Here is a 25,057-nt window from a genome sequence, read left to right on the forward strand (position 1 = left end):
TAACCTTTTTTCTTATTTAATCGTTGTTAAACTCTTGAAGTGTACTTTATAGGTTTTTCAGTAAAATTTAAATTTTTTATTTCAGAAATATTAATTTCTGTCATTTTGAAAACCTTTTTGATCTTGTCAAAACTAACACTTCTTATTGGAAATTCTTTGTCAGAATATAATTTGTCAGAATCATTTAAAGTGTATGCTACTTCAAATGTTTCATCATCCAAATTTGCTTTCGATAACAAAAATTCTTTACTGTAAGACCGTTTGACCGACGATTTTTGACTGTTGACTGACGAATTTGACCCTCCAGACTCAGATTTTGACTCATCCTCATCAGTATCCAACACCTGATCGACCACCTTTTTTATTAACTCAGACTCATGATCAGTATCGGACGAGGTAAACGTGACATCAATGTTATCTGGTAAAACGTCAGTTGTGTCGGTTTTTAGCTTCATATTTACTGCTTTTTCAAGTTGCTCCTCGTTTGGTTTTCTAGGAGAGTACCCTTCCCAAATTGGAGGCGGACACTTGTTATAGCTAACAATCGGTTTCTTACCACAATCTTTCTTCTTCTTTGGCTTCTCATCTTTAAAAGCTTCCATACCTGCAACAGTTGGGTAAATACGGTCAATGAGATAATCAGAACTAGAATAACTTTGTAACAGACGTCTAATTCTCTCATTCTCGATCTTTTCTGTTTCCAACTCTTGCTTCCATTTAGCACTTTCTTCGATGTAGAAGTTGATATCTTTCTGCTTTGTCATCATGACTGCATTCATCATCGTAAGCGCTTGTTCTCTTTCTGAGTTTGTCTTTTGGAGACCAGTTACTGTTTTGTTCAAGACATCATAAGATTCTTTCACATAATTGGGTTTGAACAATAACTGCTCCATTTTCTTTTCATATTCAGCTATTATCTCATCTTTTGCTTCACATTCCTTGCATGCTTCCAAACATTTAGTGCAAGGATTAACAACTTCAACAACCTTCTCAATCTCGATTGTCTTCACCACTTCTATCACTTTTTCTTTCTCAATCACCTTTTCTTCTTCTTTCACTTTCTCACTCTCAACATTCTTCTCATCAACACTTTCAACACTCTCGTTTTGAACAACATCTTCAGATTTCATTTGTAGTTGTTCTTTAGCAGCTCTTTTCTCCTTCAATTTCTCCATGCGATCTGCAAAATAAAAATGAAAACTTTCAGGAGAAAGATGATTTTTAGCAATATTGATATGTTTCTCTTCCTCATCATCACTACTGCTCTCAACTGGTGATTGATCAAACTGTACAGATTTTTCAGAATCAGCATCTGATACACCAGAATCTGATGGTGTTTGATCAAATACAACTTCCTTTTCTAAACTAACATCGTTCTGAACGCTCTCATTTGAACTTTGTAAACTTTCATCAGCACTTTCTGAGCTTTCATCAGATGCAACAGACTGTTCCTCCACACTTTCTATAGTTACACCAATAGATTTCATCCATGTGGTAAACATGTCTGGTTCTCTGACAATCTTGGCAATAAAAGCTTTGAACTCTCCCTTTTCATCAACAAATATATCCCAGCTGAAGCCTTCAGGTAGTTGTTCATCATGTTAATCAACTAAACAGACTTTGCTATCAGGATATATATAGTTGCTCCAATTGAAATCCACCAAACATGCTCTTTTGGAATCCTCAATCTTCCTACCATGAGCCGTCTGTGAATCTTGTGATTGACCAACCTGCTGATAAATGGCTTTCCTGTAATAGTCGTCTTTTCCGAACGGATTCTGAGCACCATTAGCTTCTCTACCTTGCACTCTCGCTTGAAATGGCCTTTCTCCCTGCATCGAAAGCAAGTAACTTTATATTTATCAAAACCTAAAGTAGATACATGAGCATCAAGAAAGTCATTTCTCCCGGTAATCGTTTTAAACTTTTCAGCACGTTTAAGAACACTAGCAAGACACCATTTGATATCCATTAATTCCATCTCTTCAGCGTCTATTTGGTCGTAATCCTCTTTGGTGAGCATAGGATTTCCGATCCGACCAGCTACAAGACCCTCATATGATAAATACCGAACCGAGTAGAGCCATGTGGTCTTTTGCAGTGTCCTCAGAAAAACTTTGACCTTCTGGAAGATTTAAAGCTATGTTGCACTGAATCACATAACCATTTCCTGTCTTTGTGCCTTGAGACTGAAAGCTTGTGTTTGACTCTTTAGGATTGACACTTGGAAATGATGAGAATCCACTGCTGATTTTGCTTGAACCCTGATCAGCTTTTTCTGATGAATCTCCAGCACTGAATGCAGTTTGGATTTTCGGACTTCTCTCAGATTCTGGAACTGGAATGCTACCCTTGTAGTACATCTTCACATCCTGTTGACCACTCGGACTGTTCATCCTGACGATCTTCTGCTGTTCCAGATCCTGACTCTCAATCTTTTCAATAAACTGAGATATAGTCAATCCATCATAAACACCCGTGTTCTTCAGAATCGTCAGATATGTTCCCCATTCTTTCTGCGGTAACGCATCAGCTAGCTTGTCTACCCACTCTTCACGATCTTTTTCAATACTTAACATCGACATTGATCGCACAAGGTGGCAGTATCTCTCAATCAGCTTCTTTGTATCTTCACCCGGTAGACTGCTGAACAGATCAAACTCTTTCTTAAGCAGCGCTTTCTTGCTCTTTATCATGTTCTCGCTTCCCTCAAATTTGACTTTAAGTGCATCCCAGATTGACTTTGCAGTTTTGTCGTGCTGTAGCAAAATGAAGATGTCTTCTTTGATCGCTTGCTGAAGCAGACTTATCATCATTTTCTCAGCTTTGTACATAACCCGTTCCTGCTCCGTGAATTCTGATAGATTTTTGGTAGTCTGCAATTCTGTTCGAGACAACACGTATTTCTTCAAGATACATTCCCACGACCTAAGATGGTTTGCCTGAACCTAGTTCTCGAATCTGTCTTTCCACCCGTAATATTCTTCGATACTCATCAATTTCGGGGGCTTTTGGGTGGCTCCCGTCTCGTTTTCTATATTCATGGCTTGAACAACGGCGGCTGGACCAGACGGTGTTGCGAACACGTTATAGAACTCGGTATCCATGATGACTTGACACGTTTTCCAAAATCAGTGACAAATAAGCGAAACCAGGTGTTTGTGCACAATGAGCGAAACCTTCAGATGACTTAAAAGCGAAACCTCAAATAAAGATGTTCACTGGAGCGAAACTATGATGTATAGAAGAGCGGAACAAGAAGTTGTCCGTATAAGCGAAACCCTGTTGGTCCTTATGAGCGGAACCTTATGAGCGGAACCTCAAATTAAGCACCAATGAGCGAAACTATCAGGCACTTTGGAGCGAAACCTCTCAATTATGTGTCACAAGAGCGAAACTAGGTGTATCAATAAGCGAAACTACACACTGTCCGAATAAACGAAACCTAGTCCGAAGCTGATTTGATCCATTTTTAATCCGAATTTTAGTGTCGAACTTTCCAGGGTTTGTTAATGTCCAATTATCTATGATCTGTGAAATTTTGATCCAATTTTGACCGTTAAAATTTTCTGAATTGATGAAAGAATGTGTAGAAGCAAGAAAACAAGATAAATTCCAGCTAATCTTTGCAAAACTCCTCCTCCTAAGCTCTGATACCACTTGTAGGATCGTGTTCTGACCCGATTGAGTCGTTCAGAGGCGTTCAACTAAGTTTCAGGTGCGGAATTACAAGAAACGAAAGTAGAAACAACTGAATCTTCACTAAAACTGCTAATTGTATTGATTAACAATCGATTACATGCAGTTCTTCACACCGGCAGCACTTCGGCGTGGAATACAAGGAGATGCTTATGGTTTCGCTCGAATGGACTGCTATATATAGGTCCAGTGGTTTCGCTTATATGGACATGTCCATATAAGCGAAACCTCATATGTTACATAAGCGAAACTACATGCTTTGACCATATGAGCGAAACCTCCCTACTAAACACATACAATCTCCAGTTTTCTCGTAAAACGTGCCCTAATCTATACAATACAATGTAAGACTCGATCCAAGACGAAGTCGACAGATGTAGTGCACCAACAACAAATTACATTATATTTTATTTATTAGTAAAAGACACGAGTTTATTCAACAATGCAATGCATATGTATTTTCAATATAACATTTTTATTATTAGTTATCTAACATTACATTTATCAATTCGTGTAATACACACATTATAACTTATTATTCTAAGGCTACATGGTATGGAGTGGAGCCCTTAGGGGCTCCATTGTGCCACCTCAATGCCACGTATGCGTGACGTCAATTAGAGGGCTATGTTACCTCTTTTTAATAACATCTATGGTATGAAATAAAGCCATCTAGTACCTATTCTCACCAACGGCAACCCCTTTATTAGAGAGAGAAGCCATAACTTCACACACACATCTCGTTATTCATCGTCATTGGAACCACTACACCCAATAGCGCCCCCATGATAACACCTAAGGTATGAAGAGACGGGGACTCTCGCTGAGGTGGGCTAGAGGTGACGACCAATACCGTGTAGCCTAATAAAAATAAGTGTAAATTACAAGTTTTGTCCTTTATGTTTACACCAAATTGCAGGCGCTATCCTTTTTTCCAAAAGTTTACAGGCGGTGTCCTTAACCTTCCAAACATCTTGCACGTTATGTCCTTTAGGCCAAACACAATTAGATTTTTTGGTTAATTCTGGTTATGTGCCTTACATATGAGGTCATTTTTGTCATTTCATTATCCAGGGACTATTGTGCAAATAACATATGTCTAAGGACTATTATGTACAAAAATTAAAAACATGAAAACAAAACAATTTGTCTCATCCTAACTCTAACCACACAAACAACTGTTCCCTGAGCCCTCTACATTCTTCCAATTCTTACCAACATCAACTTAAAACCCAAATTTCACACTAATTTACACTTTCATATCCAATCTTTCACCATAAAGCACCGATCTTTAGCGCCAGATGTGTTGCGAATGGGGAAATCCGAGCCCCAATTGCCGATTAACCACCGTCAGAACCACCAGAATCAAAATGGGTCTTCGTTATTTTCTCAATGCTCGATGGGGTTTTTAAGATTTGCTCGATTTTTCAATTTCAAGTGTGTTTTTATTTTGATTCTTGGTGTTGCGGTTTCTCTCTCTGCGATCTTTTCGGTCTTTCATTTGCATCACCGACAATCTGGGTTTGATGCTAGTGGTTTGATTAAGGATGGAGGATTTGATGGTTGGGCATATGGGTTTGATTGTGGTTGGGTTTAATGATGTTGAGTAGTTGAATTAGGGTTTTTTGTTGGGGGTTCCTGTTGATGATTTGCAAGATGAATTTAGGGTTTATGTAACAGGGTCGGAAGACGAAGGACGGTGGTTGAGAGGAGAGAGAGAGAGGTGGGGCGGTGGCAGATGATGATGTTGACAGTGACGGTGGTTGGTGGGGACAGTGGTGGCTGGTGGCACTGGCGGTGGTTGGGTAAGAGAGAGATATGGAGTGGGGTGGTGGATGGTGGTTGCAGGGTGGGGATGGTGGTTACGGTGGTGGATGGTGGTTGATGGTGGTAGAGAGCTAGAGAGAGAGAGAGTTAGCTGTAGATAGAGAGAGAGAGAGAGTGGTGAATCTGATAATTGATTATATTTATGTATAAATAATAGTAATAAAAATAATAATAGTATTTTTTTTAAAATATATTTTGTTTTAATTTATTAGATAATAATATTAAATATATAGGTAAAAAGACAAAAATAGCCTTTGGTGAACAGATTTAACCAAAAAAATTAACTGAGTTAGGGCCAAAGGACATAACATGTAAGATTTTGAAACATTAAGTACAAAACTTGACGACTTTTGCACTAAAGGACAGCGCCTGCAATTTGATATAAACATAAAGGACAAAAACTTGTAATTTACTTAAAAATAAAGTAATGGGTGAGAAAAGAATAAAGGTTAGTTGGGTGATCCTGGTCCACCTAATAAATCACGAGCCATAGATAGCAGCCACGCCTTACACTGCCACTGGCTGCCAGATGGCCTGCCCACACTCTTCTGTATGCTATTCCATTTATATTTCTTTTTATATCTATAATTTGCACAACCACAAAACATAAAAGCTTGTCCGTCCTTTTACATCATGTATCAATCAAGAGAGAAGACTTATGATTATTTTATGCTAAACGTGAATCATGGTTTAACTTCAATTTCTAAGGCTACTCGGTATGTGGTTCGTCCCCACACCGTCCTGCATCAGCGTCGGTGTCAACACCGTGCCGCCGCCCCCCCCCCCCCCCACGTCCCGTCGTCAACGTCCATATACCGACGTTCAAGACGCGCACAAAAGACAAAATATTGCGGGGACCATGCTGCGCAATTGACCGTTTGAAAAAAAAAATTAAATTCAGAATTTATATTAATTAAAAACGGTCATAATTCAAAAAACACCCCTATTCACTTCCATTTTTATAAATACTCACCTTTTTAACCCTTTTTTCATAACTTTTCACCCTCTACCAACCCATTCTCTCTCACATTTTATTACCACTCTTCCCTTTTTATAAAAACTCATCATATTTTGTACCATTTTTTACCCGCTACCACCCCATCTCTCGCTAAAAAATTATCATGGTCTCACCCATTTCTTCAATTTCTTCTATGTCTTCATCGTCTTCCTCTGCGTGGTATTCATCATCTTCGGAAGAGGATGGTATTATGCACAACACGAGATGATTATGAACGCGGCTCAGGTGTTCATGGCGGCTGATGAAGGGTCGTCCCAACGGCTAACTAGACGAGCAAAATATAACCGAGACCAAGAAGGTATTTTACTTTTTTTCCTTATGTTTTATATAGATTTGAAAATGTATTTTATAATTAATTTCATTTATGTTTCGTTTTAAATTTATAGCCGGCCACGATAAACTAGTAGCCGATTATTTTGCCGACGAACCCGTGTACCCAGCCGAGATTTTTCGACGTCGGTTCCGCATGAGTCGTCCACTGTTTTTACGTATTGCAGGTGACATGGCCCAGTCTGATCCGTTTTTTACATTGCGAAACGACGCTAGGGGGCAAAGGGGTTTCAGTAATTTACAAAAATGTACGTCGGCCATTCGCCAACTTGCGTACGGTTACGCACCCGATGCATTAGACGAGTATATTAGGATGTCTGAAAGAACCGCACGTCGATGTTTGCACAAGTTTTGCCAATGGGTTGTCAAATTGTATAGCAAGCGATACCTGCGGAAACCGAACGCAAACGACGTTCAAAAATTATATCAAGCACACGAACAGAGACATGGTTTCCCAGGAATGCTCGGGAGCATTGATTGCATGCACTGGCAGTGGCAGAACTGCCCAGTTGCATGGCAAGGTCAGTATACTAGGGGAGATCATGGACATCCGACTATTATTCTAAAGGCTGTTGCGTCACAGGATCTCTAGATATGGCATGTTTTTTTTGGTCTACCTGGTTCGCTCAATGACCTTAACATCATATACCAGTCACAGATATTTGAGGATGTAGTGGCGGGTACAGGTCCAGACACAAGCTTTACGGTTTCAGGGGTGGAATACAGGCAAGGTTACTACCTAGCCGTTGGGATATACCCAACGTACTCGACAATCGTTAAAACTATCCCGCACCCGACATACGACAAAAGAAAAAAGTTTGCGAAGTTTCAAGAGGGTGCGAGAAAAGATATTGAACGGGCTTTTGGTGTTTACAAAAAAAATGGAACATCATTGAACATCCAGCACGTTCGCAAACACCAAAGAGGTTACGACACATTATGTACGCTTGTATCATCCTTCATAACATGATCATTGAAGATGAAGGGAGAGCGATATGCGAGTACGACGAAAACGCGTCTACTGGAAATTCTGTTCCAGTTAGTGGGAAACAACAAGATTTGAACGCCTTCGCTCTACGTAATGAGTACACACATCATAACCTACAAGAGGACTTGGTGGAGTACATTTGGAACAACGCTCAAAACGAACCCGGCCACGACATGGAAGACGAAGACTAGTAGCTTATTTTAATATGTTAGGATATTTTTAAGTTTATTTTTTTAGGTTTATGTTTTTTTTAAATTTATTTCTTTAAGTTTAATTTTTTTTTTTAAGTTTATGTAATGTTTTTTAATATTAATGAAAATATTTTGTTACTTTATTTGGTAAATGTTAAATAAAAGTTGAAGATTAAAAAAAAAATAAAAAAACATAAAAGTGGTGGAGGACTATGACTAGGACCATCCTTCCATGCCCTCTAGTTTTGGAGGATGATCCATCCTTGTGAGGACTATGACGTGTCGCCTACGTGGCGGATCATCCTCCAAGGATGGACCATCACCATACCTTGTAGCCTAACTATCTATGCTAAGGGGAGGAGGGGTGGTCACTAGTGATAGATTTCTATCACTCCCACTATCTAATCAAATCATGCCATGTCATCACCCAATATTCTATCACTAGTGATAGAAATGTAAGGGGGGTGGTATCACTAGTGATGGAATTCTATCACTCCCAATTTTTTTTTTTAATTTTCATTTTAAAATTAGAAATTTTTAATTTTATTTTAAAACACTAAATTATAAATTTCACTAATTTTTTTAATTTTTTATTTTAAATTAGAAATTAACAATAAAACACTAAAATTAAAAATTTCATTACATTTAAAACATACTACTTCAATTTAACATACTAGAAACATACAATTTAAAAAAAAAAAAACCTACTCCTCGTCCGAATCATGAAACTCCAAACCTAGTGAACCTACTAGTTCGATTAAATCGTATCTCAACCGAAAGTGAGTTTCTTCGTTACGCAATTGTAGATGGATATCTTGTGGAACTTAAACTTGTGTAGGAGGATCCGGCACCCAATCCGGGGATATTGCACGTCCGTCTTGTTTGATCAGCATATTGTGCAATATGATACATGCGTACACTATGCTATGTATTGATTTCTTGCTCGTCGCACGAACCGGTCGGTGTAGTATACCCCATCTACCCTTTAAAACACCAAATGCCCTCTCAACATCTTTTCTTGCCGATTCTTGCAATTTTTTGAACGCTTTTTTCTTTAGCCTCGACAGGAAATGAGGGAGCTTTCACAAAAACAGACCAAGACGGGTAGATACCATCCACAAGAAAAAAGCCTCGTCTGTAATGTCGACCGTTAACATAGAAAGGAGAGGAAGGTGCGGTACCATCCGTTATGCTTTGGAACAATGGCGACGTGTGCAACACATTGATGTCGTTGTTTGAACCTGGAACACCAAAATACGAATGCCAAATCCATAAATCATTCGACGCCACCGCTTCTAGTATGATGGTTGGTCTTTTGATGTCTCCCCTAACATACGCCCCTCTCAACTCTCTTGGACAATTTTTCCACTCGATATGTGTACAATCGATGCTACCGAGCATCCCGGGAAAATGCCATCTAGCCTCGTGTGGGGCGTAAATACGTGAGATGTCGTGGTTCGTGGATTTACGTAAAAACTCGTTAGCATACAACTTAATGACCACGTTGCAAAAAAATTGCAAACATTCACGTGAAGTTCTTTCCGACATAGATAGGTATTCATCATATTGATCGGGAGGGTTACCTGTCGCTGGTTGGCGAATGGCGGACGTGCATTTTTGTATCGGCGTGAAACTTGGTTTGCCCCTCGCATCGTAACCTTCTTGAAACCATTCCCCGCTTGCTTCGATGTCTACAACAATCTTTAAAAATAATTCTTTGGGTAAACGAAACCGATCTCTAAACATTTCGGCATTGTATAGCGGGTTTTCCACAAAATAATCGTTCATCAAAACTTCGTTGGCACGTATACGATCACGGTCGACCATCTTCTTCTTTGGGCGGGACGACTCGACATCAAGCTCGTTATACACCGACACAAAATATTTTAGCGTTTCGTTGTCGGAAGACGACTCGGTATCACTATTGCTAGACATCGGAAACGTCAAGTCCGTAGGGAATTCCATTTGAGAAAGATATAAAAATTGTGTGAAATGGGTTTAAAATGGTTTAAAAGATATAGATTGGTGTGTGTAAAATGGTTTAAAATGAAGATATAAATAGATAAATGGTTTAAAGTTTTTTTTAATCAATATTACCGTTTTTAAACGGTCAAAAAATAATCAAACGGTCGAATTTATCAAACTTCAACGCGTTATACGTTTAACGCGTTTTCTTTATCACGCGTGATGGATGGTCCGGCGCCGGTGTTGCGTGATCGTTCAACGCGTTATGCTGCCTCCATAACGTACCACCCCGCCAAGCCTAATTAGGTTTAAAATAGATTTATAACATGTATTAAAAAATACTAAAAAGTTAATAATGAAGATTTAGGATTATAAACGATACTTTGAAATAAGATAGATTTACAAAAATAAAAGATAAAATAGAAAATTGGTGAAACAAAAGAATCGGAATAAATCTTAAACTCACAAAGCTATGACACGTGATGTAAACAATTATTTATTTATTAGGTTTAAATGTTTCCATGATATTTATGCTTTGGTTAACTCCTTGCTAGAATATGTTTTTGGTGCCTGATCTCTACATCAAGTGGTGAAGGGCTTGTATTTCTCTTGAGAGATACAGGTTCGAATCCTACTTGGTGTAGAGTGAGGCATTAGTGGGCAATGGTAGGAGACCCAGGGAAACCTGGGTTGGATCCTTGAGCCAAACGGGTTTTGCCGGTAATTTCACCGTCGTGCCTACGGGCGGATGGGTTACCGGGTTTTCCCCGGAATTGGTGGTGGACTCGGGTTACTCTCGGAGTACTCCGTTTGTCCAGTGGGTGCCCCGAGAGTGCTCGGGATTGGGTTTGTTGGCCGTTCAAAAAAAAGAATATGTTTTTGGTTGATTTATGATGTTTCCTTGCGGTTCAGAGAAAGCGGTTTTAAGGCTAGAGGGTATGGTGATGGTCCTCCAAGGGAGGATGATCCGCCACGTAGGCGCCACGTCATAGTCCTCCCAAAGATGGTCCATCCCACAAAACTAGAAGGTATGGAGGCAGGGGCGGACTTACCCCTAGCCCAAGGTGGGCGGGCGCACCCCCGGGAAAAAAAAATTAGTGCTATTTTCCCTTGAAAATCCCGTCCGCACCCATTGAATTTTTTCATCCGCACCCTTTGGAATTTTTCGTCCACACACCTTAGGTAAAAAATGTTATCGATTTATATTTTATATTTTTTAGTAAACTCTAATTAAAAAAACAACCTAAATTATATAAACTTATACTAACAACTTAATCCAAATACCCAATACCTTAACCAACTATTTCATTAAACATAATTAGCCACTAATTACTAGCCCATTAACCAAACTCAACCTAACTTCAAACTATTATAATTAAAGTAAGCCCAATAGTCCCTTAGAATTCCTCCCGCCCTCCCTCTCTTGAGTCGTCTCCTGCCAGCGATCATCGAACACAACAGCAACCAAAACAGCACGTCATCAGCAGCCACGAACCACCACCGTCCGACACCAAAGGGTAACAAAATTCTTAAATAGGTTTGAAATTTCATGTGTTTTGACGTTGTTTATGGTTGCATAGATGATTTTTAGGGTGATTATGTTGTTTAGATGATTTTTAGGGTGATTACATTTAATTTTTAGGGTTGAAAATTAAAATTGAAACATTATGTTATGGAGCGATAAACTTATGGATCAATTTGTTTGTGATAGGAACCATGAGTAAGGACGTTATGGCACGATTTATTTTGTTTTACATGACCCGACCCGACCCGACCCGACACGGCGTGAACCGACCCGATATGAATCGATTTTTTTACTTATATACCTAGGGGCCTAAAATTTTTAAAAATGTTCCGCACCCCTATAAAAAAAATTCCTGAGTCCGCCACTGTATGGAGGATGGTCCTAGATGATCCTACCCCACCACTTTTATGTTTTTTATTTTTTTAATCTTCTACTTTTTTTTAACATTTAACAAATAAACTAACAAAATATTTTCATTAATATTAAAAACCATTACATAAACTTAAAAAAAACATAAACTAAAAAAAAACACAAACTTAAAAAATCCTAATATATTAAAATAAGCTACTAGTCTTCGTCCTCCATGTCGTCGTCGGGTTCGTTTTGAGCGTTGTTCCAAATGTACTCCACCAAGTCCGCTTGTAGGTTATGATGTGTGTACTCGTTACGTAGAGCGAACATGTTCAAATCTTGTTGTTCCCCACTAACTAGAACAGAATTCCAGTAGACGCGTTTTCGCCGTACTCGCATATCGCTCTACCTTCGTCTTCAATGATCATGTTATGAAGGATGATACAAGCGTACATAATGCGTCGTAACCTCTTTGGTGTAGCCGAACGTGCTGGATGTTCAATGATTTGCCATTTTTTTGTAGAACACCAAAAGTCCGTTCAATATCTTTTCTCGCACCCTCTTGATACTTCGCAATTTTTTTTCTTTTTTCGTCTGTCGGGTGCGGAATAGTTTTAACGATTGTCGAGTACATTGGGTATATTCCATCGGCTAGGTAGTAACCTCGCCTGTATTCCACCCCCGAAACCGTAAAACTTGTGTCTGGACCTGTACCCGCCACTACATCGTCAAATATCTGTGACTGGTATATGATGTTAATGTCATTAAGCGAACCAGGTAGACCAAAAAAAGCATGCCAGATCCAGAGATCCTGTGATGCAACAACCTCTAGAATAATAGTCGGATGTCCATGATCTCCCCTAGTATACTGACCTTGCCAGGCAACCGGGCAGTTCTGCCACGGCCAGTGCATGCAATCAATGCTCCCGAGTATTCCTAGGAAACCATGTCTCTGTTCGTGTGCTTGATATAATTTTTGAACGTCGTTTGCGTTCGGTCTCCGCAGGTATCTATTGTTATACAATTTGACAACCCATTCGCAAAACTTGTGCAAACATAGACGTGCAGTTCTTTTAGACATCCTTATATACTCGTCTAATGCATCAGGTGCGTAACCGTATGCCAGTTGGCGAATGACCGACGTACATTTTTGTAAATTACTGAAACCCCTTTGCCCCCTAGCGTCGTTTCGCAGTGTAAAAAACGGATCAGACTAGGCCATGTCGCCTGCGATACGTAAAAAAAGTGCACGACTCATGCGGAACCGACGTCGAAAAATCTCGGGTGTGTACACGGGTTCGTCGGCAAAATAATCGGCTACTAGTTTATCGTGGGCGGCTATAAATTTAAAACGAAACATAAATGAAATTAATTATAAAATACATTTTCAAATCTATATAAAACATAAGGAAAAAAATAGTAAAGTACCTTCTTGATCTCGGTTTAATTTTGCTCGTCTAGTTAGCTGTTGGGACGACGCTTCATCACCCGCCATGAAGACATGAGCCGCGTTCATAATCATGTTGTGCATAATTGCATCCTCTTCCGAAGATGATGAATACCACGTAGACGAAGAAGATAAAGAAATGGAAGAAATGGAAGAAGGTGAAGCCATGATAATTTTTGAGAGAGAGATGGGGTGGTAGCGGGTAAAAAATGGTATAAAAATTGATGAGTTTTTATAAAAAGGGAAGAGAGTTTATAAAATGTGAGAGAGATATGAGATTGTAGTGGGTGAAAAGTTGTGAAAAATGGTTTAAAAGATGTGAGTATTTATAAAAGTGGGAGTGAATGGGGTATAAATCTGAATTATAGCCGTTATTTATTAAATCAAAATTCTGAATTTGAATTTTTTTTAAACGGTCATAATTGTCAAACGGTCCCCACATTTTTTGGCATCTAGTGCCCGTCGCCAACATCAAGCACAAGCCGGTGAGGAGGGGACAGGGGAGGCGGGATGGTGTGCCGGCGTCGCCGGAGCTCGACGGGGGTGGGGACGAACCCCATACCCTCTAGCCTAAGTTTTCATGTTATCTTGTTTGTATTTTTTTTTTATTAACATCTAAGTTCTTTTATTAATTTTTGTATACTACCAACAAAAACTTGTGAATTCTCTTAATCAAACTATGAGGATTCACACCATGTTGTTGGTATTAAGTAATGTATTATCGTTCTAAACAAAACTTGCCAACACCTCAACCACACAGTGGCAGATCTAGAAATTATTTGTTGGGGGTACGAATGAGGGGTTTAATCATATTTTCAAATGGTGCGGTCAAGAGATACACTGATTTTTTTTAAAGAGATGCACCCGCCCACCCACCAAAACACTTAGGTCCGCCCCTGCCACCAGATTGCACCACCACAATAACCGCCCTTGATGAGAAACAAAAACTTCCTACCACAACTCCAAATCATCACCATTTCCCATGGCAAGAGCAAGACGCGCCTAAAGTCATCTTCATCATCCTCATATGTATTTTGTAACAACAAATTTTATTAAAAGAAAAAAAAAAACAAACAAGGAGCTAGATGTGTATGAAGAAAATTCAAGAACTATACCAAAGGGATGCTTGGTAATAAGCACGCCACACTACCGAGCTTTCTGGTTGAGTGGTAGCCCCATAACTTTTCAAATGAGGAACATGGATTGGAGTGTTGCCTTAGACAAATTTTATTATGGGTTAAGCCAAGGGGTTTCCGAGTTGTGGGTTTCCTCCTATGAGGGTGGGTCACGTCACCACGTTTTGTTCTTCGGGCGAAAGGGTGATTCGTTAACGCTTCAGTGTAGACTTTGAGTGTGTGGGTCGCTTCGTTATCTCATACAACTTTCATGTAACGCTTGAGCTTCATATTAAATTTTGACTTACATTCTAGTGTAGGCTCGTATCATGATTCTTGCAATACATGTAGTTACATACTTTGTTGCTTTAGAGAATAAGGGGCTGTTTGGTAGCCTCTGAATGGTCATTAAGAGGCTACCTCTTAATGGAACCATTAAGAAATTTTACCAATGAGAAGGTAAAAGAATGTGACATGTGATGATTTACCATTCAGAGGTTACCTCTTAACCATTCAGACTTGAGGTTACCTCTTATTCATTCAGAGGTTTTAAACTATTAAGAGGTAGCATCTGAATCGTCATTAAGAGGCTACCAAACAGCCTCTAAGTCAAATAAGCAGCACAACGATTCATAGTCTAAAAGAGATAGTGTAGCGTTTTGAAATCAATGGGTGGGCTTTGATGAGGATCCCCTTGCAAGTTTTTTGGGCACCTTAGACGTAGAATTATTATTATTATCCGTCTAACTTGTATGCGGTGGCGAAACTTGAGATTTCCGACCCGGTGGCGAAGTCACCCGACCTAAAAATTTCTATAAAACTGGAGGGTTGAAAACGTATATACCAAAAATTTCTATACGAAAACTACATATTCTTCACTACTGAGCGAAAAGTTTGGGAAATCTGCCGTCCCTAAAATGCTTCGCCCATGCTCGTATGAGAAAAACGATGAACATAATTTAAACCTCTTGATACAAATAGAGGGACCGAGAATGTCAACATTGAACAGCTTATGTCCTTCAAAAAAAACAAGGTACAATAAATTAGTTGTTAATAGTTAATATGCTTAAAAGCAAGTGCAGCCCCTTTGCAGTAAACCATTTTATGGGGCATCTGACAAGAAAACATATCTAGTCATGGGCCCACAAAATCCACACGTGTCAAAACTGTTGGTAACTGGGCCCACCACATCATCACGGCGGTTGCTTTTGTCTTCACGTGCCACAGACAGCGGTGACGGTTTCCTCGTTGTCTTCCGTTTAGGGTTCAGCACCCTTTACCCTCTACAATTCCTTCTAGACTAACGGCGCCGTTAACTTTACATGACCCTATTTATGTAATTATATATCACAAATGTATAAATACCCATGCAATAGAATTCATTTTCCTTCTGAATTGGTATATAAGTATTATAATCTCGTGGAGATAGATATGATCATATTGTTCCGTTGATGATAGGATGATATTAGAGTGTTCTGTCAGTGATTCAAACTTATCGTTAAAAAAAAGTTTTATGTGAAGAAGATTTTTGTGTTGGCCATTAAAAAAATGTTTTATGTGATTGTCAAATTGAACTATATTTTTTCAACTAAACTGGTTATTTGGACTTGAGATGTGAATTTATGATATGAAATGAAAAGTGATAGAAATTTAATATGAAATTTGCAAATTTAGGTTTAGTATAAATGTTCTGATCAATTACAAGTTGATCTAGAGGATTTGCTGGTTGACCCAACTTAGCTTTATACCTTTAAAGAATATGTTGTGCATAACATAAATTAAATGGATATTTTATTCCAACACTAAAAGATAATAAACATGTTCCTGTTTTATAATATAAGTGCAATTATTAATGTATAATTTATTTTTGATGTAAATTGTAGTTTTAAAGTAACAATCTATAATCTAATTTAATTTAATCTATACTTTCTATAAAAGAATAAATCCTAATGACATAAGAAAAGCTGATGTGTTAGCAAGGGGGGCTGTCTAACAATGCTTTTCTTATGTCATTACTGAATCATAAAGCCTAATATATAATATCATTTTAAAATCTGTCTAAACGTCTGCCTCATCCCAAAACCTCTGCCCATGTCTTTCCTTTGAAGCCAACCTATAACTTTGCAGATGTTTGCTTATGTCTAAACGTATACCTTAGCATAGGTTTGGAAATTGCCGGTAATTTCAAATTCAAAATGCCTGAGGATATGTAATTTGCAATTAATGCATGTCACTCACTCACTTCTGTCAATCATCTTCTTATATAAAGGGTTTTTTTTTTTTTTTTTTTCTCATTTCACTCTTCATATTTACACTCTGCTAAGTTCTCTGCTTTTGTATTTTCAAACCACACTTCCAATGTATCTCTCCCTCAAATTCCTTCTTCTCAATAGTCGACATTTGTTCATAAAGGATAAGAGAAAACGGAAGCTCTTTCTGACCCACTTTCAGAACAAATTTTAGGGATATGTGGTTTGCATTGATGATGGTAATGTCATATATATAATTATGTTTGTTTTGGTTTTTTGATTTTTACTAATTGTTTTTTATCTGAGTTATGACTAAATGATAATTGCGAATGATCTGAGCAGATGATGATGGTGATTGTTCTACAGTTGTTACCGGCATCATTGTTCCAATATTGTTTAAAGTATGTTTTTTGAGTTACTCTAATATTGAAATCTTGAATTTTTAATTTTGAAGTGATCTATTCTAATTCTCGCTTTATATTTCAGTCTAATCACAGATGTTTGAAATTCATACAATCATCTGCGAATTATTTTAGGTTTGTGGATTTTAAACTGTTGATATATTCCAGCTCTGTTTTCTTCGAGCGACCAGTGGTGAAGTATTCCGGAGTCATAATGGTTTTAGAATATGTTAATATGGATATTGTTGGAATCAAATTAAACACAAAGAAAGATTATTAAATGTAGAGTTAAAATAATTTTTGCTTATGTCTAAATGATGTTTATAACTGACTTGGGCAGATGATAATGATGTAGAACCCACAGTGGTTCCTACTAAACGCAAGAAAGGATTTGCTACTGCTGTAAGATAAGATTTTATTTAATAAGATATAGAAGTAGATTCAGTTTGTTCTTTCCTTCCTTTTTTTGTATTAAAAGAAGCATAAAGTTTGGAATTTTGATGTATAGAATGTATATACTTCTGTAGGCTCCGATGATTCAAAGCAGCTCTTTATCAAGCAACTTGAGGATTAAGTATATGAGGATAGGGCTACTCTTCAACAGCTGAAAAAGTGTTCTGATGCACTACATCTTGGTCTGTTCACGAGAGAGCTGGTTTCTAGAGACCTGATGGTGATGCCTTCAATACTTCCGTGGAGTTAATGGCGATGGTCAAAGATATACTTTGAGAAGTTCAGTACTCGATGGAGTTGAAGCTAAAAGCACTTGTAATTTTTAATATCATCTGAGTATTGCAGATCGATATTGATGTAGATGTGAAATTGTCTCTGAGTTTGATTTAGATTATGTTGATGTTGAATTGTGCTTGAACAATTTTTTTAAGAATTACAAAGAATCAATTTCTGTTACTGTATAGATTTGTCAAAGTTAAAGTTTGCCAAAAGAGAACATCTGCTCGAAATCATCATCTGCTGATCTAACGGTTGTTTAACTTGCTACTGTTGTCAACATCTGTTGTTGCCTAACAGTGCTTCTCAACATCCGTGTGCGCTGAAGTGGTAAAATTATGTGTTTAGGATGCAGACTACTGTTGGTCATTAAATGAAGAGTTTTTTTTTTGTTGTTTTTTTATGCCATAGTTTTGAAATTTTATTATTTTTTTGTTGCCTAACAAAAGTTCTCAACATCCATGTCTGCTGAAGTTGTAGAAGTATGTGTTTACTATGTAGAGTATTGTTGGTCTTTAAATGAAGAGTACTGTTGGGAACATCTGTTGTTGCCTAACGGAGGTTCGCAACATCTTTGTCTGTTGGAGTTGTAGAAGCATGTGTTTACTATGTAGAGTATTGCTGGTCTTTAAATGAAGAGATTTTTTTAATTATTTTTTTATGCCAGAGGTTTAAAATTTTATTATTTTTTTATTATATGGTAAGTCAACAGTTTTTTGAAGAATTTCCGCTCAATTACAAATACACAACATCTGCTCCTCTAAATGCCTGTTAGAGGTAAATTCTGCCCAAAGAGAACATCTGTTTCAAGTGATCCTTTGCTGATGAAGACATAGTCTGAAGAAAGTTTGAAGAAGTGAAGGTCTGCTATGGGTCAACAGATCTTAAAGAACAACAGATGATAGACATTAGATCCTGCTCAACAGAGTTTTTAAAAGACAAATGTTGAAGTTTTGAAATGCGGATAATGGTAAATAATCCCCATGTGGCATAAGAAAAACTGATGTGGCAGCCAGAGAGGCTGTCCAACAATGCTTTTCTTATGTCATTACTGCATCATAAAGCCTAATATATATAAAATTATTTTAAAATCTATCTAAAAGTCTGCCTCATCTCAAAACCCCTGCCCATATCTATCCTTTAAAGCCAGCAGAGGTTGAAAGTCCTTCCTTTGGAAAACGTGTAACTTAGCAGATGTTTCGAAATTGCTGGTAATTTCAAATTCAAAATGTTTGGGGATATGTAATTTGCAATTAATGCATGTCACTCCGTCACTTCTGTCTTATGGTAAACGAGGAGGTTAAGTGTGATTTTGATAACCTGTTTTTTTTTAAGGTTAAAATTTTTCCTTTGGATTTGTTGATATTTAATTTTATACTTTTCCCATGGAAATGTAGTTTTGAAATGTTTTGCATTAAAAGCCTAACCATCGTCGCATCATATTCTTTACACACTAAGTTAGTCTGACGATGTATTTAGTCATAACCGCCTTCATTGGGTATATAAACTACATTGGGAAACTACTTTCATCATTACCGCTTTCATCCATCTATTCAATCATCTTCAAAGTTTTTTATTTATTAGTATCTTTACAATTTCTTTGGCTTTCAAACACGCATTTGTTCACTGCGAAATGGAAAACAGTATGTTTCAAATTATTGTTGACGAAATTTTCACGAGGCTCCCTGCAGAAGATATTGGTCGTTTGAAATGTCTTTCCAAAAATTTTTATAGGGAACTGTCAAGTCATGCATTTGGGATGATCCATGCTCTCGGAAGTGGAGATTCACTACAAAAGAAACTACTCTCCTTTAAAGACACGTCAATTGTCGTTGACAGCTGATGTGTGTAAAATGCAACATATAAATCACATCAATTAAGGCATAAAACTAACCCTTTTTAAGTACTAATGTTGGAAAAAGAGTGTTTTTGTCTTCCTTTTGTATTTTCAGGATGAAATGAGCTCAAAATCACAAAAGAAGCAAAAAGACAACTAATTCTATCATAAATACAAGAAAAGGAACAAAAGTAGACTGCCCGGACCCTCAACGGCACCTCCCAAGGCAAAGAAGAGAAAACAGAGTCTGAACACGCCCCGTGTCCAGCGAACACGGGGGCGTGCCCAGGAAGCAGCAAAAAAGACAAACCAGTAGAAGCTTCCATTGCCCACCACGGGGCCGTGTCCAGCGGGCACGGAGGCGTGGTGAAAGTACAGCAGGCGCATTAATTGTAATTGCGAATTACAATTAATGAAGAGAGAGAATGTCAGACGGGCACGGGGGCGTGTCCAGCGGACACGGGGCCGTGCCCAGCCTTCTGTTCAGCCTATAAATAGAGGAGCTTGGCTTCATTCTCTTTCATCCCTTGGCACACCACCTCTCTCACACTTCATCCACCATCCATCACCACCATAACACCATCATCCACCACCATCATCCATTGTCCATCGTAGAGTGTGTGAGTCGTCTCGGGATCCAAGATTGATCGTAAGAGTTCTTGACAATCAAGGCCATGTTTTCCTAAGTCTCTTACATCACTTGGTGAAGACAAGTGTTTAGTATAATACTTTTTATTTTTAATCTTTTGCACTTTTTATTTGGTTTGTATTAATGACTTTAATAACTAGTTGCTTATGTTGAAGGTGATCTTTCCTTATCGTTTGTCCGTGGTGTCTTGGCATTATTTTACTGTCTATATAAAATAAAAGATTTTCACCATTCATATCTCCACGGTCTATATGGAGGTATGTTGGCTACCTGGTCGGGGGTTAAGGGAACGGTTTGGTAAGGGTCTTGCCCTTGTTCAGCGTTTAGAGGTCCTGCTTGGGACCTGTGTCAAATTTAGTAGGATCTCCTTCAATACCCATAGGTATTGGATGGCGGGGATCCAAACTCTTTGACCCCCTCATAAGTTAACTACTATTAATACTATAACCCGGCTATTTAGGACTGTATCCCTGCTGACTCAGACTACTTAGCCGAGGGTAACGTCACCGCCAAAAGCGGGGCCTACCACAATTTGCATTAATAACTTAATTCATTATCTTTCAATAATCCGACCCTTTAGGATTGTATCCTTGCTGACTCAAACTACTGGGTTGAGGGTAACGTCGCCTTCAAAAGAGGGGCCTACTACAATAACTAAGATAATCTCTTAAACAAGTGCAAAAGTGCGAAAATAATCAAAGGTTATACTAATACACGTGTCGGATCCAAGTGATTCATCTTGTCTATCTTTTTTTATTTTATTTTATTTTTCAGCATTTAGTTAGTTTTTATTTTTCTTAGTTTAAAACATTTTTCTCACTTTTTGATTTGATTAGACGTTGAGGATAAACCGGTATTAAAAGCTCTTGTGTCCTTGGACGACCTCGGTATCTTACCAACACTATACTACGTCCACGATGGGTGCACTTGCCCATATGTGTGTTTAGTGTTAGTAAATATCGTGTTTTATAAATTTAAAACTTGGCTAAAAGTGTAAAAAGGGGCTAAAATATATATCTAAAATATAACACACTTCACGCACATCAAGTTTTTGGCGCCGCTGCCGGGGACACAAGGATTTTAAGAAAGTTAGGAATCAACGGCCTAATCATATTTTTATTTTTTTAGGATTTTTTTTAAAAATTTTCAGCTTCTGCAGAGCTCAACACGGGGCCGTGCCTGCTGAACACGCCCCGTGCTCAATCATTGGAACTGGCAATCCTGTTTTAAGTCAGACAGTAGGCTGAACACGGGGCCGTGCCCACTCAACACGCCCCCGTGCCCAAGATTCAGTTGCTGAAAACAGAACCGTTAGATCCCGGCGGTTGGTAACTTCTGACACAAACATGAGTGATAGTAATTCTTTTTACTTTCGGCACTCTTATGGTTTGTGGTGTCGATTATGTGGAGGCGAACATGAGGAATTAAAATGTTATTTTCTCACTTATAGGCCCCACTATATAGACCCACCGATTCCTTGTAACCTTAAGAGGGGCGAAAGTAAAAATAAGCACTATCTCTCCCTCGAATGCGCCCAGCCAGATATTCTAGGCGAAATGCTCCTTGACGAGTTATTTCAACTAGAAGAACTAATTCTCAATTGGTCAAAAGAACTTAGGAAGGATTTTATAGATCCATCCCAAGATGATGACCATGAGGAAATGTTGGAACCGCATTCCAACAACCTCGTTGCTCCCGAAAATACCTTCATACCTAGAAAAGACGTGGACGATAGTCGTCCCTGTGCCGATTGTGCCGTGAAGGACTCCCCATCGACTTCGTTCGGTGCATACATAGACCTGAGCGATTCGGCATACACCTTCTTTAACGAGAGCCCGGAAAAGGGTTGGACTTGTCCACCTAGAATGAAAATAGGAATTACCCCCACCAATAACCTCTTGCGTTCTCGCCTTAGTATAGGACAATTAAGGTATCTTAGGCACTTTGGGGTTGTTCCAACAAGTCAAGAGCCACCCGATATAAATTAACTCCTTAGTAAAGACAAAACTTCATAAAACAGCTTTCCGACACGGGGCCGTGCCCGGCCAACACGCCCCCGTGTCCACCAAAAGATTCCCTTCTGATCAGAACGTCAGAATACGGACAAACTGTGTCAGGATTTCATCTGCACACGGGGCCGTGTCCAGCGGACACGGGGCCGTGTCCAGAAGGCTGTCGTTTTCTATAAATGCAGCCAAAAATCCTGCACATTTGGACCAACTTGGGACAGAGATTTGAAGGAATCTTCTCTCAAACAATCCTAGGTAAGTCTAAAAGAAGTTTCCAACAACCCATCTTGTCCTTTCCTCTTCTAGACATTTCCTTCTTTCTCATCTTTCTTCAAGAACTACCATGAAAAGTTTGAATTTTTCAACCTTCGTGGTAGGAAACAATGAGTTTTGATCATGGAATCTTGGTAAAAACATGTTGTGTAACATTGTTTAAAGTTATTTACTGCCAAAAAGTCTACATAAATTCAGGAAATAACTTAAAAACCCAAGATTCCTTGCTCCAAAACTCTGCAGAAAGATGAACACGGGGCCGTGCTCAGTGAGCACGGGGCCGTGTCCAGAAACTGTTTCGTCATATAAACTGCTTTTGGTTTATTTTTCGTAGAATGGCGAGTGAAAACAGCGAAACATCATCCGTTCATTCCTCAAACAGCCGAAGGGGAAGAAGGCCCTCCGTTGAAGCTACACTTGTGCACTATGTAATAGCGCTAAGGGAAGCTCTCGATGAAATGACGTCAGTAGAGGAGGTCCTCATTGACCGTATTAACGATCTTACAATGGGACTTGAAAGCAGCTTCCAAGAGATTAACCTTTTGCACCAAAGGTTAAACATTCTGATAGCACCTCCTGTGGAACCAGTCCTTCCACAACAAGACTGGAACCTAGCACTCGGGGTTCACAACCCTACCGGGTGGGAAGACTTTCCCGCAGAACCTCCCATGGAAAACCCGCAAGAGATTCCAGCGGAAGTTGCAACTCCTCAAACTAATGCAAATGAGCCCTCTTTTCTCCTTCCAAGGGAGGTAGAGGAGTGGCTCGCCGACATGTGAGGAGAACCACACCCGGAAGAAGGAGTTCTAAAAAAGCCTTATCTAACCAAGATTATTAGCTTTTTGGAAATTTTGCTAAATTAAAATAAAACATAGGGCTAGAACTCCATAGTTTAATATTTATGTACTTTTATCTTTAACTTTATGTAATGTCTCTCTATGTTCGCAATGCTATGATGGTTTTTAAGATTGATGGTTGTTTTAACAAATAAAACACACTCATGGTGGTAATGGATGAAAAAGGGAATGAGAAAAATGGAACCATGCACGAAGAACAGAGCAACCCGACAAAAATCTCCATCACAGAAGGCTCAACACGGGCCGTGCCCAACCAACACGGCCCCGTGCTGAGCCCCCTGCAGGAAAACACCCAGTTCAGGTAACTGGACACGGGCCGTGTTCAGCGGACACGCCCCCGTGTCCAGGCTTCTGTTTCAATTCTCTAATTTTTGTTACTGGCACTTGACCACGGGGCCGTGCCCGGTCACCACGGGGCCGTGTCCAGGATGCCAGTAACATAAATCTTTGCTTTTTAACTTACTTTTACACATTCTAATCAACCAAAAACATTATTTTTGGACACATTGAGGACAATGTGTAATTTAAGTGTGGGGGGGATGCTAAAACCTTGAAATTTTGCAAATCCTAAACACAAGCCTTACATAAAACTTTATTGGAACCGCTAAACACCCCAAATTTTTTCAAAAAGTTTTTCATTTTTTTTCATTTACTTGTCTTAGTTTAAGTTGGGAATAACAAGTTCTAAAAAGGTTATATTTTTACAAGTTTACAACCGATAGCGTCATGATAACAAAGAACCAACATAAGAAAATTATGAAACGGCATAACAAGTCTAGTTAAAAATTCGATTATATATACTTGATCACATTAAAAACCCATTCCCACAAAAGTAAGTTTTGAGCCTTTATTGAGCACAAAAATATACACATTTAGATTAAATGCTCATTTTTCGTTTCTTGTGTGAATAGCCGCTTGGTTCTTACAAATCTAGAACTTGCCACAACGATACATTCCCGGTCCTTACCAACTTAAACCCAAGTAAGTAAATGATGGAGGCATTAGGACTAACCATTTTTCTTTCAACACCGTTATTTTTAACTTTTTTTTATCACCTACCAAAAATCCCCCTAGATAGCCCCTTTGAGCCTAAACCTTTCATTTCATTACCCCAAAAACCCTTTTCACCCACCAAAAACCTTTTTTATTACTTTATTTTAGTAACAAGCTCGGTTTTTCGTAAAACTCGCCTTTTTATGTGATGAAATATATATATATATATATATATATATATATATATATATATGAATGAAGTCAAAAACAAACAAAAGCTATATAAAAGCTTGTTTGGAGAAATACTTCAAAATAAAAAGTCGCTAAAGACAAGGCATTTTACGAAAACCGACGCTTTTACGATTTTCGCCCTTTTTACTAACCACTAACCCAACCACCCACCTTTAACCCAAGCCTAACCCTTTACCCCAAAAAAAGTCCTCTTGATATTTACAAAGGTAAAAAGTTAAAAAGGAGGAGGATTGATTGCTTGGCAAGCCTATGGAAGGCGTAAGTTCCATGCCGCTCTCGAGTGATTCACTAAAAATATACACCTTCGGCCGAGTGTTGAGTGATCCCCCGTGAGGTATGTGAACTTGTATAT

The sequence above is a fragment of the Helianthus annuus genome, chromosome 15 (genome assembly GCF_002127325.2).
Source record: "Helianthus annuus cultivar XRQ/B chromosome 15, HanXRQr2.0-SUNRISE, whole genome shotgun sequence".
NCBI classification, from domain to species: domain Eukaryota; kingdom Viridiplantae; phylum Streptophyta; class Magnoliopsida; order Asterales; family Asteraceae; genus Helianthus; species Helianthus annuus.